Source organism: Melospiza melodia, chromosome 5, assembly GCF_035770615.1.
Source record: "Melospiza melodia melodia isolate bMelMel2 chromosome 5, bMelMel2.pri, whole genome shotgun sequence".
Lineage (NCBI taxonomy): Eukaryota > Metazoa > Chordata > Aves > Passeriformes > Passerellidae > Melospiza > Melospiza melodia.
The window spans coordinates 28,829,380-28,845,349 of NC_086198.1; the positions used below are offsets into that span (position 1 = coordinate 28,829,380).

A 15,970-nucleotide genomic window follows, 5' to 3' on the forward strand; every position below is an offset into this window, starting at 1 on the left:
GTTACAATTACATTTGTTGTCCATTTGACACCCAGATCATCTTCCTAATTTGCTGCCCCAACAAGTCTATCATTCCATCTCTAGCACCTACCATAAACCATCCTTTAGATAATTTTACACTGAACCCTGTACCTAGGCCTACTGAAAGAGCTGGGATTAAGTGATAGCTTTACACCAGGGAACTGAGGAGCTCTGCAAAGATACCTAAAGAATTTAAAAGAACACATTAAACTTAAATGAAGCAGGAAGCCATCCAAGAGGAGTGCTGCAGTAACACTGACTGGCTCGGTTGAGCAATCAGTTTAAGGCCAAGTAAATAGGCAGATGCATCAAAAATAAGGCAGACACAATACCTGAGCAAGCTAGGATTTAGCCTTGGGTGACTTTTACCAGTGACAGCAAGAAAAGTGGAATGAGTGAAGAGAAGAAACACCTGACGACTGAGAAGGCAAGGATAACTGTAAGGATTTAACTAGTCATGGACAAGGCAGTGAACTGGAATGCTCATATCCAGCCTCCAGGGTGGGTTCTTTTGTTCTAGTCCTTCCTGATTGGTTTCTTAGAACCCTTAAATGAGGACTAGGGAATCAGGCCACAGGGCAGAATTTGCTGTCCAGGCAGTCCAGTTCAGGATACCCTTTCCTGCTGTAACCCAGGTTCCATCATGACTTGTCATCACCATCGTATTCAAACAAGACATGTTTGCCCATCACATGGTGGCTGTTAATTCAAGATGAGTACAGACTCCCCTTGTCCCCATCTTACCTTTGCAGACAGATAATATGGAGGAGGAAAGATTGAAGGAGCTAAAGACCAAATACAATGGATACCTTTAGGTGAACTAGGTAAACTGTGTAGGCGCATCACTTTAGCAAGGAGAAAGAATAATTGCAAGAGACCACTTGCTAATATCACATCACTTTCTAATTCACATTTTCTCTGAGTGTCAGCTTCACATAAGCCCTTGCTTATTTCACCGTCAGGTACTACAGAAATCACAAGGCACAGACCTAAAAATGACAGTCATACAGTCATATCTGGAAAGTCTATTCTGTGGTATCCTACATAAATTGCTCAGTCTAGCTGCCTGCCTACAAAATACCCTTTTGGCATTCAGGCTGGTTTTGAAGCATTTCAAATTAAATTTTAAAAAAAAGGGTGAATGTAATATCTTTGGGCTGAACAACTTTTAGGGGTTCCCACACTCACCAAACCATACAGATGTGTGTGCTGTAAAACTACCTCCAAGAAGTGGGGCACACCTCACAGTTTCTACCTCTAAAAAGCATGTACAGCCACATCTGATGAGGTTGTATGTCCAGAGCAGCAGCTATGTTGATTTTCCCATAGGGATGCCTGCTAGAAAATCATGATTTTAATAAAACCACAAAGGCCTGCCTTAACTCCTTTTAATATATCTACAGCAGCAAATAAGACTTAAAAGTCACAGTTGCATCAATAGTCATGTGCTGGAGTTGCCTTGGTCCCCCATTTTCCCTTCATGATTTCTGTGACCTATAATAGGTAAGCAGCACAGGAAGCCACCATCCTCTTTGAATGGAATTTCTGGCTCTCTCTTTATCAACAGGATGATTATTCAACTCTTGACCTCCTCACAAAATGGTTTAGTAGTGTTGCCGGTGCTTGAACCAAATTTCTCTACTGCAGGCTGACCTAAAGAGAGCAGCACAGCTGCAAGAAGGATCTGCCAAAAAGCCACAGCTCTTCTGTTCTGTCCTTCTCCCCTGTGTTTAGGTTATGTGAAAATACTCACACAATTAGACAGGGAAAGAAGCCCTAGGTAGGACTCTCTATTTCATCTCCACATCTTCCAAGATAATGATTTTCCTAACTGGAGGGAAGGAGGAAAGGGGAAAAGGAAGGCACAGCTTTTAAAGACAGGGCATACATTCCCTACTTTTATCCCTAACTTAAAGTGACTTTGAAAAAATCAACACACAATGAAACTCCAGATTATTCACCTAACAATTTCTCTAGTACTGCTTTTCTGAAAAAAGGACTCAGAGCCAAAAAATATTAGAGAATGTTATTTATTTTGCAGTAACTAGAACTCTTCAAGATGCTTTGCCTACACACACAAACTGAATGTGTCCAAATATTGTAATATTGGGCACATTCAAGTTTGCAAACTGCTAGACAGACATAGATTACCAAAATACATGTACAATATCTCAGTTTCCTCTCAAAGGCAGAATCCAGGTGTGAAGGACTCTCCCAAGGAAAAAGGGAATCAGGACAAATTACTGAAAAAACTTGTCATAGACAACATAAAACTGCCTTTATTTCCCGTCCCTCAGAGGAGAGAGAAATTGTGGTAGATGGTAAACAGAGGCAGTAGCCTTCTATTTTCAGCCACAAGTCCCAGAATAACTGTGCCAAGTGTGTTTCACCAACTGCCAAAAAGATCCATCTTTTACTAGCTAGCATCCATGGAAAGGGACAGAAACACATGGATCTTCTCCTGAGAAGAGCTGTCACTACTTGTTGAAGGTTCTATGGGATGGTTGACAGACCACAAGACAGGACCTTACAAAGACAAGTCTGATCTCCCCCAAAAGCAAGTTCAAAAGAGAACTCCTAGAATGATGGATGTTTGACCTCTTGCCTCCAAGAAAGATTAGCTATTCTCCTGTTCTAGGCAGGAGGTTACAGTGAGTAGCTGTGGGATTAGTGTGTGAGGAGGGTCACTTCCACTGGGACACAGATATTTAAAGCCACAAAGAAACAGGCATCACCTTACAGTGCAGTGAGGTGATAAAAGCTCAAGGCCAACAGAAGTGGTGATCCTGTGCCCTCGCTTAGACTTGCTCTGTTCTTTGACTGCTTCATGAGCCAATTTCAACTCACCAATTTGGCAGAAAACCACTCATTCTGTCAAGAAATCAACAAAAAAATTGATGCAAAGGGGACAGGAATGAGAAAACAGGCAGAATCAACAATCTGAGGCACCTATCTCCTCTAGTCTTGTGGGGTACAAAGTACATCATGACCTGTTGGTGAAAAACCACCTGAGGATTCTCTGTCCCATCCCAAACCTCCACAACACACCACACCTCTCAGGGAAGAGTTGGCCTGTGCAGTCAGGATGGCCACAGCAGTCAGTATCATGTAGCCTTCTCCAGAAGCCTAATCTGGGACATCTGTAGCTGGCTTGGCCCCCATAGACTCTGATCCTAATTAAAAAACCCTCTTCTCTAAAACTGGTAGGCAGCATCTTTCTGAGAGAAGAGGAGTTCTAAAGACCCAGAAATAATATCTTAACAGTCAGGCACAGTAATCAGCAACCATGAAAGTAGGAGGGCAGAGCAGTATGTCTTATAAAGTAATCAATAATAACGTTACATATAAATAGTACACATGTATAATAATGCATATACAGGTATAGATGCATGATATTTGCTTACTATAATTTAGAATTAGTTGATTCTAGCTGGATTTTGCCAGTATTTCAGGCCCAGTGAACTGAAGAACTTGAGGTGTGCATGTGAAACAGAACAAAATACACAGAGCCCTAGAAGAGGGGAATGTTTTTGAAGATCATCTCTCAAGAGGTGTGCCACTAAAGAACAGCCTGCAGAAAAAGCTGCCATCATCTGACTTGGCCCAACTTGATCACCAGGGGAGTGATCCTGATTTCTCTGCTCAGTCCTACTGAGGCAAATCTGGAAGGCTGTGTCCAGTTCTGGGCTCCTCAGCACAAGATAGATGTGGGGCTCTGGCTCAGCTACAAAGACATTTAAGGGACTGGAGCATCCTTCTTACAGGAACTGGCTTAGAAACTTGGGCCCATTCAGCCTTGAGTAGAGGCAACTGAGAAGGGACCATCAGTGTATAAAAGTATCCAAAGGAGGGGGAGCCAAGAGGATGGACCAGGCTCTGCTCAGTGAGGCTGGGCAATAGGACAAGAGGCAACAGCAGAAATTGATGCCCAGGAAGTTCCACCTGAATATGAGGAAGAACTTCTCTACTGTGCAGTGACCACACAGAGGAACAGATTGCCCAGAGAGGCTGTGGAGTCTCTCCTGCTGGAGATATTCAAGAACCATCTGAACACAATCCAATGCCATGTGCTCTGGGATGACCCTGCTTGGGCAGGGAGGTTGGAACAGATGATCCACTGTGGTCCCCTCCAACCTGACCCATTCTGTGGTTCTGTGATCAACACACAGAATAACTGGAGAGAAGGTATACAAAGACAGTTGATTTTTATGATGGAGGTTTTCAGAAGAAACAAATATTTCTGAGGTCAGCTTATGCTGCAAAGGCTGCCTAGTAGCCCCAAGACAGGTTCATAAAACACATGAAGTGTCAGTAAAACAATAGAAAATCATGTTCCTTGCAAAGCCTATTTTATGTTACCAATGTGCTTGCAACAGTTTTATGGAGGCTGAGCAAAATACCACAGCCAGACTTACTGAAAGTTTCTTCCACAGGCCCTTACAAGCATCCTATAATAACCTGTAGTTGAGGCTGGGCACACATTTCATAGAGCACAAGATTCTGTTCAGACTGGCTTAGACACTACAGGAATATGGCCAGCCTAAAACCTGGAGTTGGTACATTAACATATCAAAGGAACACACCTCTTCTTCCTGATGTAAACAGAGAAGATGATAAACCATTTCCTATAAAACCAAACAATTTTTAGCCAGCAACTTCTGAGCCAGATTGAAGTTCCTTATCAGGAATTTCAGGCTTCCCCGTGTCTTTTAAAACCAGCTATGATATCAGTTTTTCACTCTGATAGATTATTATAAAGTAGAGGAAAAACTATATGAGCAGGAGTTCCACAGTTATTCCCACAGTCCTGCTGGAAATGGGAAGCAGTATTAACAATCTGTGGTGGTTCAAATGGTTCATGTGCAAGTCTATCCAGAGAGATTCCTGCACCTGGAATGCAGTGTATCCTTGACATCAGTGAACACTTGCCACCTACACATAAAGTTCAGCACAGAATTAAAAATTCTACCTTTTGTTAGTTATAAAGAAGCTTTAAAACTCCTTAAAATTGTTTCTAGTTTGCCAAAATTTACTTTGATTGCTCATTTGTTTTGCTCTAGAAAGATGTCTAACTCAATAGGCTGCTGCAGTGAGAAAATATCAACTACCATATGATAATAGGGATGCTGGCACCTCCAAAATAAGAAGAGCTAAAGATTATTCTCAAGACTTCTCTTATCTTTAGCATACAGAGACAAGACCTGTCATGTCAGCCTACCTCACAAAGGAGGGGAAATATTCCAGAATTTCATAACATGGGCCTTCTATGAAAATGAAACCTCAAACAATTCTAGCAAACAATTTGCAAAAGCTGGCTACAACCAGAAAAGTCCCTAAAGGAGGAATTCTAGTTTCCACTCTGGGTCAAATTATTGTGAGAGAATCACATGAATGTCAAATATTAAGTATAGTAATCCATAATATTTTTAAGCCATTCTTCAATAGCATCTAACTCCATGAATAAGATTTTATATCCTTTGGCAGGTCATTAATGAAACCTTCTTTAAGAAGTTGCTTGTGAAACACAGAACTGGTGTCTCTATTAGGAAATTCTAAGCAGAAACACAAAACTACCTTATCTTAAACATAGTCTAGCTGCAAAGCAAAGGCTCAGTTACTCATTTCCAAATGGCTACGTGCTTTCTGGTAGTTCAGTCCTGGGTCACAGGAGCCTCCATACCAAACTGAAGTAATTATGAATTCTACAGTTTCTTAGGTCACATTTTGTATCCTTTAGGTGCCAAAAACCAAAACAAAACCAAACTCCCCCAAAAAACACAGGAAAACTTTGCTTTCTAATCTTCATTTAACCTGGTAACAAATAAAATTGGTGGTCTGCTATATTTTGCATACCTGTGTTCTCTGCTCTTGAGCTACATCTGTAAACTGCCTGCTCTTACTGAGTGCTCTTACTCATCAGCCAACAATTCATCTTCATTAAGGCCTGCCCCTGACCTGCCACCTCCCCAGACCTGGGTGCAGTGACAGCTGTCTCAACCCTTTACCGTGACAAAATGCATCTTCATTGCCTGAAATGCACTGCAAACTTCAGCACTCACAACCCCAACAGTAAAAAGAGGAGGCACGAGAATTCTCAAATGTTCCTCGCAATTTACAGCAGCCAAGAACAAAGTGATGCATTTGTGCTACAGATTATTGCACTGCTGATTAACCATCAATAGCTGTGACCCATTTTAGTGTGCCTGTCATCTAAAACTGACAGGGTCACCACAGCAACATGATTTTTGTCACCCTTACAGGTGGAAAGGAAGCAGAGGAGAAGTTGCAAGCATCAATGCAGCTGGCAAAAGAAGTCAAAAAAGTGTTCAAACATATCACTTTGTTGCATACAGACAATTTGCAATGAAAATAAATAATTCCCTGATCACAGCTGCAACTTGGCATCATGGCCTGGGAATGGCCATAAGTTTAAAAAAGTTCTCAATTTACCTGAAAGACTAAAATTGATCTAAAATCTACACAAAAAAACCCTGTAAATCACCTATGTTCTGACCTGTGCATAGCAATTCCCAACTTTCCTAGGAGACAAGCCATTGACCAAAAGGCTAATTGAGGCACCAAAACCAGGCTGGCTGATTACCTGCTCCTTCACCCATTCATTCCAAGGAGTTGCCCTCGCGTGTTGTACACACCATATAGGATCGTGCCCTTAAGCAATCCAGAGTAAATTTACCATAGCCATCACCATGTATCAGAAAAAATTGTCTGCTAAGGTTGATAAATCAGTCAATTACCTGCTTCCTTGGCTTTTATTCCTGTGTAAATGTTTTCAACCTGACATTAGGAATACCTATAAGAAGATGACCCACACATTGCCAAAACCAACTATTTAAATTACTAGAAAATCCTTAATTACTATAAACAAGATTACAACTGGCTTGCTTAAAAAAGGTTTCTAAATACCAAAGCAATAGCTCCAGAAAATGAAGCTCCCTTGCTGTCATTATTTGAGGCTGCTGGTTCCACATTAACTCTGGCTCTGTGTAGGACCCTCAGAGCTGCCTCAACCCACCTGAACATCACAGAGCAGCTGTTGTTTCTCCATCACCACTCCTTGCCTGGCTGAGCACAAACACAGGCCAGGAGGTTCCCAATCCCTCATCTCCTCCTATAAGGTCTAAATCACCTTCCTCCCCAGGCCATGCACGCCCCTCATGTCTATAAAATAGGGAGAAATCTTGAACGTGCAGAGGGAGGTGAAGACAAACAAACACTACTGAAACACTGCAATTATTGATTTCCTCTTCAAGGCAGAGCTGCTTCAGTGCCCCTGGTGGGAATCTCAAGAACAGTCAAATTCTCCCAGGTGGCAGAAGAGTGTTGAAAATCTACAGGCCACGGTCCTTGCCAGTGAGCTAATTTGGGCTAAAAATGGAATGTTAAACTTATGGCAAGGTAGATGCACAGGATCTCAGGTAAAATTTCCCTTTCCATACCTCCTCTCTCACTGGCAATAGCAAGAGATTCCTAGAACAGGAGAACAGAAAATAGCTAATGCACAGATGCTGAAACCAAAAGAATGATTATAAGTATCATCCTTCTTCCTCTACACACAGAAGTTATTAAACACAATGGACTGTGCAATATAACTGGATTCCTGTATCTCTTTAGAGGCACAGTCAAGTTTGGAAATTGAGAGGTGACAAACTGTGACCAGGGTTTGTACAGGGACAGACTGATGTAAGCCTAGCACAGCTCTGACACTTGAGGAAAGCTCTGTTAGAAGTTTTCAGCAGAGCTGCAAAACACACAGCAGCACTCAGAATACATCTAGTCATTTAAAGAAGCATGTTTTCCAACTTTTTCCCCACTGACCTCTGCTCCTCTGAGGGACAACTACTCTACAGATGCAGAACCTCAATGGCCTAGTTCAGCTTACCCAAGAAACTACTAAGTGTATCTTTCCTACAGGACCTAACTAGAAAACAGGCTGTCATTTAGGCTGAAATTAATTTTTTGTTTGGTCAGATGTGCCTAGAACAGCAGGTTAGCAGGTTAACTCCCTGGCTTGTACTCCTATGCACTGTACACAAACAACAAAGGTGGAGGAAACAGAATTTCCTTGTCTCTCATGCACAAGGTAATCTTTGAGAGCACTTTCTGAAGTCTTACAGCTACCATAGAAAATAGAAATTCAGGAGACATTTGTCTGAAAGAGCAATCAGAAGCCCTACAGAAGAACATGGTACTTCTGATCTGCCTTCTCCACAACTACAGTCTCTAGTTTCCTAAGGCAGGCCAAAAATGTCAGGGATGATACAAATGGCAACCTTTACTTCTCTCCAATGTTTAAAGGCATGTTGCATCTTCTCTTGAACCAGTTCCAAATAACTTCTCTTTCTATTAACTTCTGAAACCACCAATAGCACTCAGGGTGTGACACTGATAAAGTACTGCTATTGCCAAAATGAAAAATGGCTATTTCTTCCTCTACTTTCCTACCTTTTCTTGACCAATCTTCTTCAGATGGCATAGAAAGCTTATCATAAATACTGACTGGCAAAGGGTGAAAAAGAGAAGAATTATCAGCAATAAAAACAGTGATTACACCACAAGTGTTTTTGAAGAAAGAGAAAAAGAAGATAGATAGATCTCATCAGTGCACTATTGCTATACAAGGATTAAAGCTGAAAAAAGCCATGTGTGAAGCTCTGCCCATAGGTGTGAAGATTCTCTAAAGAAAACTTCCTGTTGAGCCACAAGTTAAAAAAAAAAACAAAACAACAAACTAACCAAACAAGCACTCAAAAAGAGAGATCTAATGTCTATATACTGTCCTGCTGAGCCTCCAAACATCCCCACAATGATCACATACCCCAACAGCTCTGTCATTGCAATCTAGAACTCCTGGACCCAAAGCTGTTTAAGGAACACAGTTACAGCTCACAGCACCAGAAAAATAGCAAGAGAAAAAAATTTTGCTTGTGAAGGGTGGTTTTAACCTCCCAGGCACAAGGTTAACCCAGGTTAACCCTTCTGTCTGGGGAAGGCAGAAGAACACACTCTCTCTATCTGTCTCTCTATTGCTGCAAGTGTTTGGCTGGCTGCTCTTCACAGAAAGGACATACTGGAGTTTGAAAAACTGTCAAAGAACTGGCTGTGTTTGCCTATCGTGATAAGATGATGTGCTGTTGTACATCCTGACTATGTCTATTTGACTTCTTTGGCTAGCTCATAATTTCCTTCTCTGAGCATGAATAAGACATCTCAATTTCCCAGCAATCCCTGTGGCATCCTGGCAAAAGCAGCTCATTCCACTAAATTCAGAAGAACAGTTACCACCACATATTCAATAATGCCAACACTCCCGCCTGATTTCCAGGCAGGGCCGGGATCTCTCCTGTGACATACCTGGGTATGTGGCAAAGGAGGAGCACAGCAGGAGCTCAGATTGTCCCTTGTGGTTTCTAACCCAGCCTCAGCCTGGAGATCAGCTTAGCAGCAGCAGCTGGAAATGGCTCTTAACAAGCAGTAAGTAGATCAGAATGCATCCCAGCTGTGGTTTCATCTCTAACCCTTCCCATCTCTGATGCACAGCCTATTCCAAGCTGCAGTGATATGAAGATGTATGAAATAATAGGATTATTCCTCTCCTAGAAACATCCCCATGCAATGAGAATCCCCATCTGGGGGACCAATGCAACTTCCATAGCATTTGCATCACCCTAGTGCTACAAGGGAGATCAGAAGAAGGCTGCAAAGATGGACCATTCCTGATAAGACATTTAGTACAATTTAAAAAATAATGTTAAGGGAATTCACTGAAGTAATCCTAAATTATTCTATTTATGGAAGTCAGAAAGGTAGCAACAACAAACACTGGGAACTTTCTTTCCCTTTTACTAACATGCAGAAAGAGAAAAAGCCACATTAAGCACTCAAAACATTGACTCTTGGAAAAGGACTTTTAAAATACATGAAATTGTTGCTTTAGAACACATTTATTAAAGATGTTCCAGGGATCAACAAAGTAAAAGAAACAACAAAGCCAACTAGAAATCCCTGTCATCTTAATATGCAGGTGGCAATAAGCAGAGCATGGGGAGCCTCAGATCAAGGTGCTACAGTGCCTGTAATTATCCCTACTGTGCTCACAACCCCTATCAAGGGGTCACAAAGCAAAGGGAGGAGCTCACAAACTGTGTGGATGGCAATATTCAACCACAGCAGGTGACAACAATCACAGCACCTGCTTTAACAAAAATCCCTTTTTGTTTTAACTAGTTTCTGTTTATTTTTGCTATAAGCAACTTCTCCTGCTCGATTTCTGGTAAATAATGGGCTCCTCATTTACCATTTTACTCTGCCCCATTGCTCACCCAAGGTGTTTTGTACTCATTAACCTTCCAACTGGTTCAGAAACAAAAAGTTTAGATTTCAGATACAGAAATTATTCCCTCCTGTGCTTATCACAGGAATCTAGTTGCCTATAATTTCATCTTTTCCTCTCTCCCAAAGTCAGATTAAAACATGGCAAATTATATTCCTGAGTTTCTAATTCCTCCCACAAGGATGACATTATGGTAAGGTACCTAAGGGAAGTTTCAAGAAGTGTTTGTTTTGTCGTGCTGTGTTTGCTACCAAAGACAGCTGCTTTCTCTGTCCCTGGGAGGATTGCTTAGGGTTAACAAGCAAAGCCAAATAGGAGAGGATTAGGAAGCTGCTCATAGTGGTAGGAGAGCACACAGCAGCAGCAGACCACATGGAACAGGCACTGCCCACTCCCAGACACATGGTTTTATGCACTACACCTCAGCTTTCAGCCTTAACTCAGAGGTCACATAACCAATGTGCAAGCACTCAATTAGAAGTGGACATTCCTCAAACCTTATCTTATTTTAAAGAAAGTTAGGATTCTGTGCCAAACTCCAAGGACAAGAAACTACTGCTATGGCTACTTAGGGCACAGGCACAGCAGAAATGACAGCGACGTGTTTTGACATTCTGTGTAAAATCCACCTAAAATTTCCATAAAGGGGAATAGTAGAAGTGAAGAGGAAGTTTCATGTTCATGTCTATTCCATTCCCAGCTTTTTCTGCTGAACAAACAAACAGGTGTGACAGTGGTAGTGGAACTTGATTTTACTTTTCCAAAGTGCATTTCTTGGCTGAGAACTCTGTGGGCTTTACCAAGAACTTTTATGAAGGCCAGTAAAAGCCTTCAAAGACAGCAACTTTGATTCTTTTGAGTGTGTGTCCATACAAAATATACAGTGCTATGTGGTGATATCTGAGCCAACTGGAATATACCCACAAGTAGTAGAGCTGAATTAACCTGGGCACACTGTTGTGATAACAGCCTCCTGTACACAAGGCAGCTTATTTAGAGCTTGCTTTGTTATCTCAGTGTGGCACAGCACTGTGCAGGAAGACAATATAAACAATTATGATGAAGCATATTTAGGTCTTATGGGCAATGTTCAAGTACATCAAGGTGGGCAGAAGAGCTCCCTTCAGAGTTATTCACTGTGCAAAGAACTCCCTTTGGCAATGCAGAATTGACAAAAGGATTATGTCAGCCTTTCCTTTCCAGAATGAGGAGCAGGGTGAGAGCCTGGGGGCAGCAGAAATTGGAGCAGCTCTAGGCTGTTATGCTTACTGTGGTGCCTGAGAAGGGCTCCTCATCAGCTCAAAGTGTCAGAAACAGAGAGGTAGGTAGGAGGAAGTTCTGCTCCAAACACATAAAGAAATGGGTCCTCAGTCATTAGTTGCCAGGTCTAGATTTGGCACAGAGGTTTATAAAGGGAGAGACTCTGGCTGTGCTTCAAGAAAGCATACAAGCACAGCTACACCACCAGCTGCTGTCTAAATGCACTTGTCTGCCACCCTCTCTGTTCCTTACTTTGCACTCCAGATAATGATCATCTAGTTGAGGAAGATCTGTTCGTATTTTAATTTTTGAGATGAGTAATTATTTGTCCTACTACACAAATCAAAGTGAAGTCTAGAAGCTTGCAAAGAATTTGTGTTCAATAAAGTCACACATGGGGATATTTCATTAAGCTAAAAACACACTTAGTAAAACCAGCAGCTCTTTTAATGCATTTTTCTAAAAGTTACTTGCCGTGATACACAATGTAACAAGCACCAAGATTCAAGACATGTCTAAAATGAGAAGTTGTAACTTTAAAGCAAGTTTGTGCCAAATCTTTTCCCTTTCAGAAACTTTCAGATAAAACTTGAGACCATGCAGGAAAGAATTATTTGCACCTGCATAGAAAGCCCTGCAACAGAGGAAAACCACATCCAAGCTGCAAACCCCAGATGAGGGCCAGCAGAGCTACAAAACCTTCTTGAGGAAGGGAGCTCTTAGAGTAGGGCCATGCAGAATTCAAAGAGATAAGGACACTAGCTCAGCTTTGAATTTCTTCAAAAATGTTATTTCTACCCTAGAGAGAGCACCCCAAATAAAAGAAAAAACCTGCAGATGTTTGGAACCTAATTTCATTTGCTGAAACTGCTGATTATACCACTCATTAAAAGACTGCTACCACTTGGTAACCCTTTAATTTTTAATGGGATTTATTCTAAACAAATTCTAAGCAACTAAATCATCAGTCTCGCATGCAACCTTCCCTCTCCTGGTCTGCTGTGCTATCAGCACTAGTCACTCTTTCCCCTCTGCTCCCAATCCTGTTGTCTAAATACTGAAAAGAATGAGGAAAAAGGACTGTTTATGCAGCCCAGTTCTTCTCTCTTCACTAAATGTTTCTCAGATGAAAACCCAAAACATGACTTTTGTGTTGTTCCAAACTACCCTAACTCAGACTCTGTGTGAATTCTTAACCTGCAAAATGGAACAGCCTTATCTTAGTGTTAGGCTTAACTTGGAACTCCAATACTCAGTATAATTATGCCCCAAACAAAGAAATCCCTTGAAAGGCAGAAGAAATTTCAAGGAATAGAGCTAACTCGTAAACTGTCAGGTTTAGACAGGACATTCAAACTGGACATTCAAAATATTTGGTGTCTAGACCAAGAAAGATACCAAGCAAGGAAAAGAGAAACTGTCTTTGGGAGCATAACAGTACCATAAAGGTGACCAAGTCTGCAAAAAATGAAAACCCAAAAGACAAGCTTTAAAGTGAGCTTATGGGTACAAGTTGCTGAATCCTTCACTGCAGTAGCCACAATGCAGTTTGTAAGTGCAGCATTGATGCTGTCTGTACCCTAGAGCATGTACCCTTCAAATGAAGTATGGGTCTGAGGTTCTTCATTAAACTACATTTAAAAAGGAAAATCCCTGGAGAAAGGGGTATCATCCACCTTTTTGAATGTTTGGGGTTTTTTTCCTTTACCCCAAAATAAATAAATTATTATTTTTCATGCCCATATCAACACATCACACATATTGTTCAGAGAAAACATTTAAGGTAAAAGAAAAAAAAAGTTTTACTTTGGGGGGCAAAAAGAGAGAGGAAGAAAACTCTCCCCATCCCCATGAAAACTGGATTCTATTACATACTGCTGGCTACTTTGCAGTCCAGGTATTTTGTATATTATTATTATTTTTGAAAGGCATATGGTACTTTAGCCTCCAAACATCCTGGAGGGATTTGTATGCGTAAACCCAAATGATACAAATCATGTACCATGAATAGCAAACCAGGCAACAAAAATCTAGGAAAAAACCCCAAATTGTTATTTAGAAGATATACTCTTAAAGAACTCCAGAGTCATGCTTGAAAAGCTGCAATAGTAAAAGGATTCTGGACACAAGACATATCAGCTCTCCTTAACCATCTGAACTCTTGTCTATATTATGATTTCTTTGCAATGTGAAAGGGAAAAAAAAAGTCCTCTATACAGTGTTTCATGACAAATCACATGCCTTGTGAAGCTTCATGTTAGAAACCCTTTTAACTTCCAAAAAGTCCTCTTTTGTAGGTCATGCTCTCATTATCTTGCTCTGGGATCTGGTCTGATTAAATTATAGGAAATTACTAATACTTCACTTTGAACAGCCAGCTCCTCCTGGCTCCTCTTCTTCCTTCTTTTTTTTTTCTAAACTTAATTCCTCCTACTCCTGCCTTCTTACATATGAGAAAGACAACAATCACTCTGCTAGGAAGATTAAGTCATACTCATTCTTCATCCATTTTAAAAGTAAAAATGTGTTCTGTCTGCATGCTCTTATGTTTCCCATTCCACTGCTCTCCCTGCTGGTTTGCTGTTTGGCCAATTCTAAGGTTTGTGGTTTTGTTCTAAATCTTTGGCACCCCTACCCCCTCTAAAATCTCACTCATAAGATCCTAAAGACTTAATTAACTTAATGAGCACAACACTGACTCTTTAGTAGCCCAATCTATACCCAGAGTGATTTATCCATATTTTGTACCATCAGACAACACTAAGACATAGCCTACCATTGATCTGCTTTAGACATTTATCACTGAATGATCTTGTAAAAGAGACTTAGTTCATGTAAGAAACAAATCAGCATACAAATTTAGAGACAGACTTTACATGTCAGAAAGGGTCCCCATAAAGGGAGAAGGTATTTTTGAAAAATCTGTGAAGACTTCATTAGCACAAGACGGACAAAATGAGAGAAGTGTTTTCAGATGGTGTAATGGGGTTGTTACTCAATCCACCAAAAGGCTGATGTTTATTTGAGAGGTGCATTACAGCACAACCATAATGAGAACATTGAAATTATTAACCTCATCAAGAATAATAATTTTCCCTATGTGGATTCTCTTGTGAACTATATGCCATATCAAGATCCCTGCAGTGGTAAGAGGTCAAAAATAGTAAGCATGTTAGAAGAATAAATAAAACATGTTAGAAGAATAAATAAAAGGTTCCCCTTATACATGCCATATGTGCTAGTAAAGTAAAAAATTCATCTGAAAGAGAAGGATTGCTGCTCCTGGCAAAAGTGTTTTGTGGAGGCAACTCTTAAATACCAAAAAACAGCAAAAGCACTCCTGACATTGGGAAGTCTTTTGAAAAACCCATCCAATGCATCCTCTCTTACTATCAGAAAGTATCAGATGAAGTGAGCTGCAGAAATAAAAAATGAAGGAAGCTCTAAATCACTGTTAATTTACTTGTTTGACAGCACCTTTTTTCCTGTGATGATATAATCAAGCAATAAAGACACAATATAATAAAAAGTTTCACAGAGTTCAAGTGTTTTTTACCGTATAGAAACAGCTGAACACTTCAGCACAGTATCTGGAACATCCAACACTGTATCTGACCATGAAAGGAAGAAGAGTTACACCTGCTCATAGTCAGATATCCAACTTTTGATATGGAAACTAATACTGTATCAATTCTGCATCTCCTCCTTTAACAAAACAACTCCAGAAGAAACTGCCACTGCAGTTTGTCCTGCACTGAAAACATTCCTCAGAAACTAGCAGCAGTTCAAACTTCTCAATGTAGCATTTAATTCTGCCTGAGACTGTAATAAATGCAAGCTTTGAATAAAAGGAATTGTGGCATTCATTCGCAAATTGCACTGCTGAGCCTCCGAGACAGAACCAACCCCAAGGAGTATCGATTGCTGCACTTAAGGCAACACAGTGCTCTGGATCTTAAACATTTACTCGAGTGCCTGAAGACTTCCCAAAACTTTTACTTTTCAGGCTGAGCTCTTCCGAGTCACACGAGCAGTTCAGAGGTAGCAGACTTTCAGGAATCCTTGGTAAAGAAAACAACAGCCTGAGGTAGAATGGGAAGCGAGGCAACAAGGAGAAGAAAGACAGGGTTGTGTTTATATATATATATTTTTTTAAAGATTCTTATGCTGAGTAAGTGAGAAACAAATATCTAACTGCTAAAGTAGCTGAAAGGGAAAAAAACTCCCAATGCACAAACACACAGAAATGAGCAAAATTCCTTAAAACATTCCAGTGGAAGTGGATTGACTTGCCAAGGTAGTCACATCCAAATGTAATCATAAGACACACATGTACTG

General features: G+C 40.7%; 1 protein-coding gene across 6 annotated transcripts in view; it reads right to left on the reverse strand.

The window, feature by feature from the left end:
* ZNF827 (zinc finger protein 827) overlaps window positions 1-15,970 on the reverse strand; it is a 100,208-nt gene that overhangs the window by 80,264 nt on the left and 3,974 nt on the right. The gene's annotated exons all lie outside the window — the stretch shown is intronic.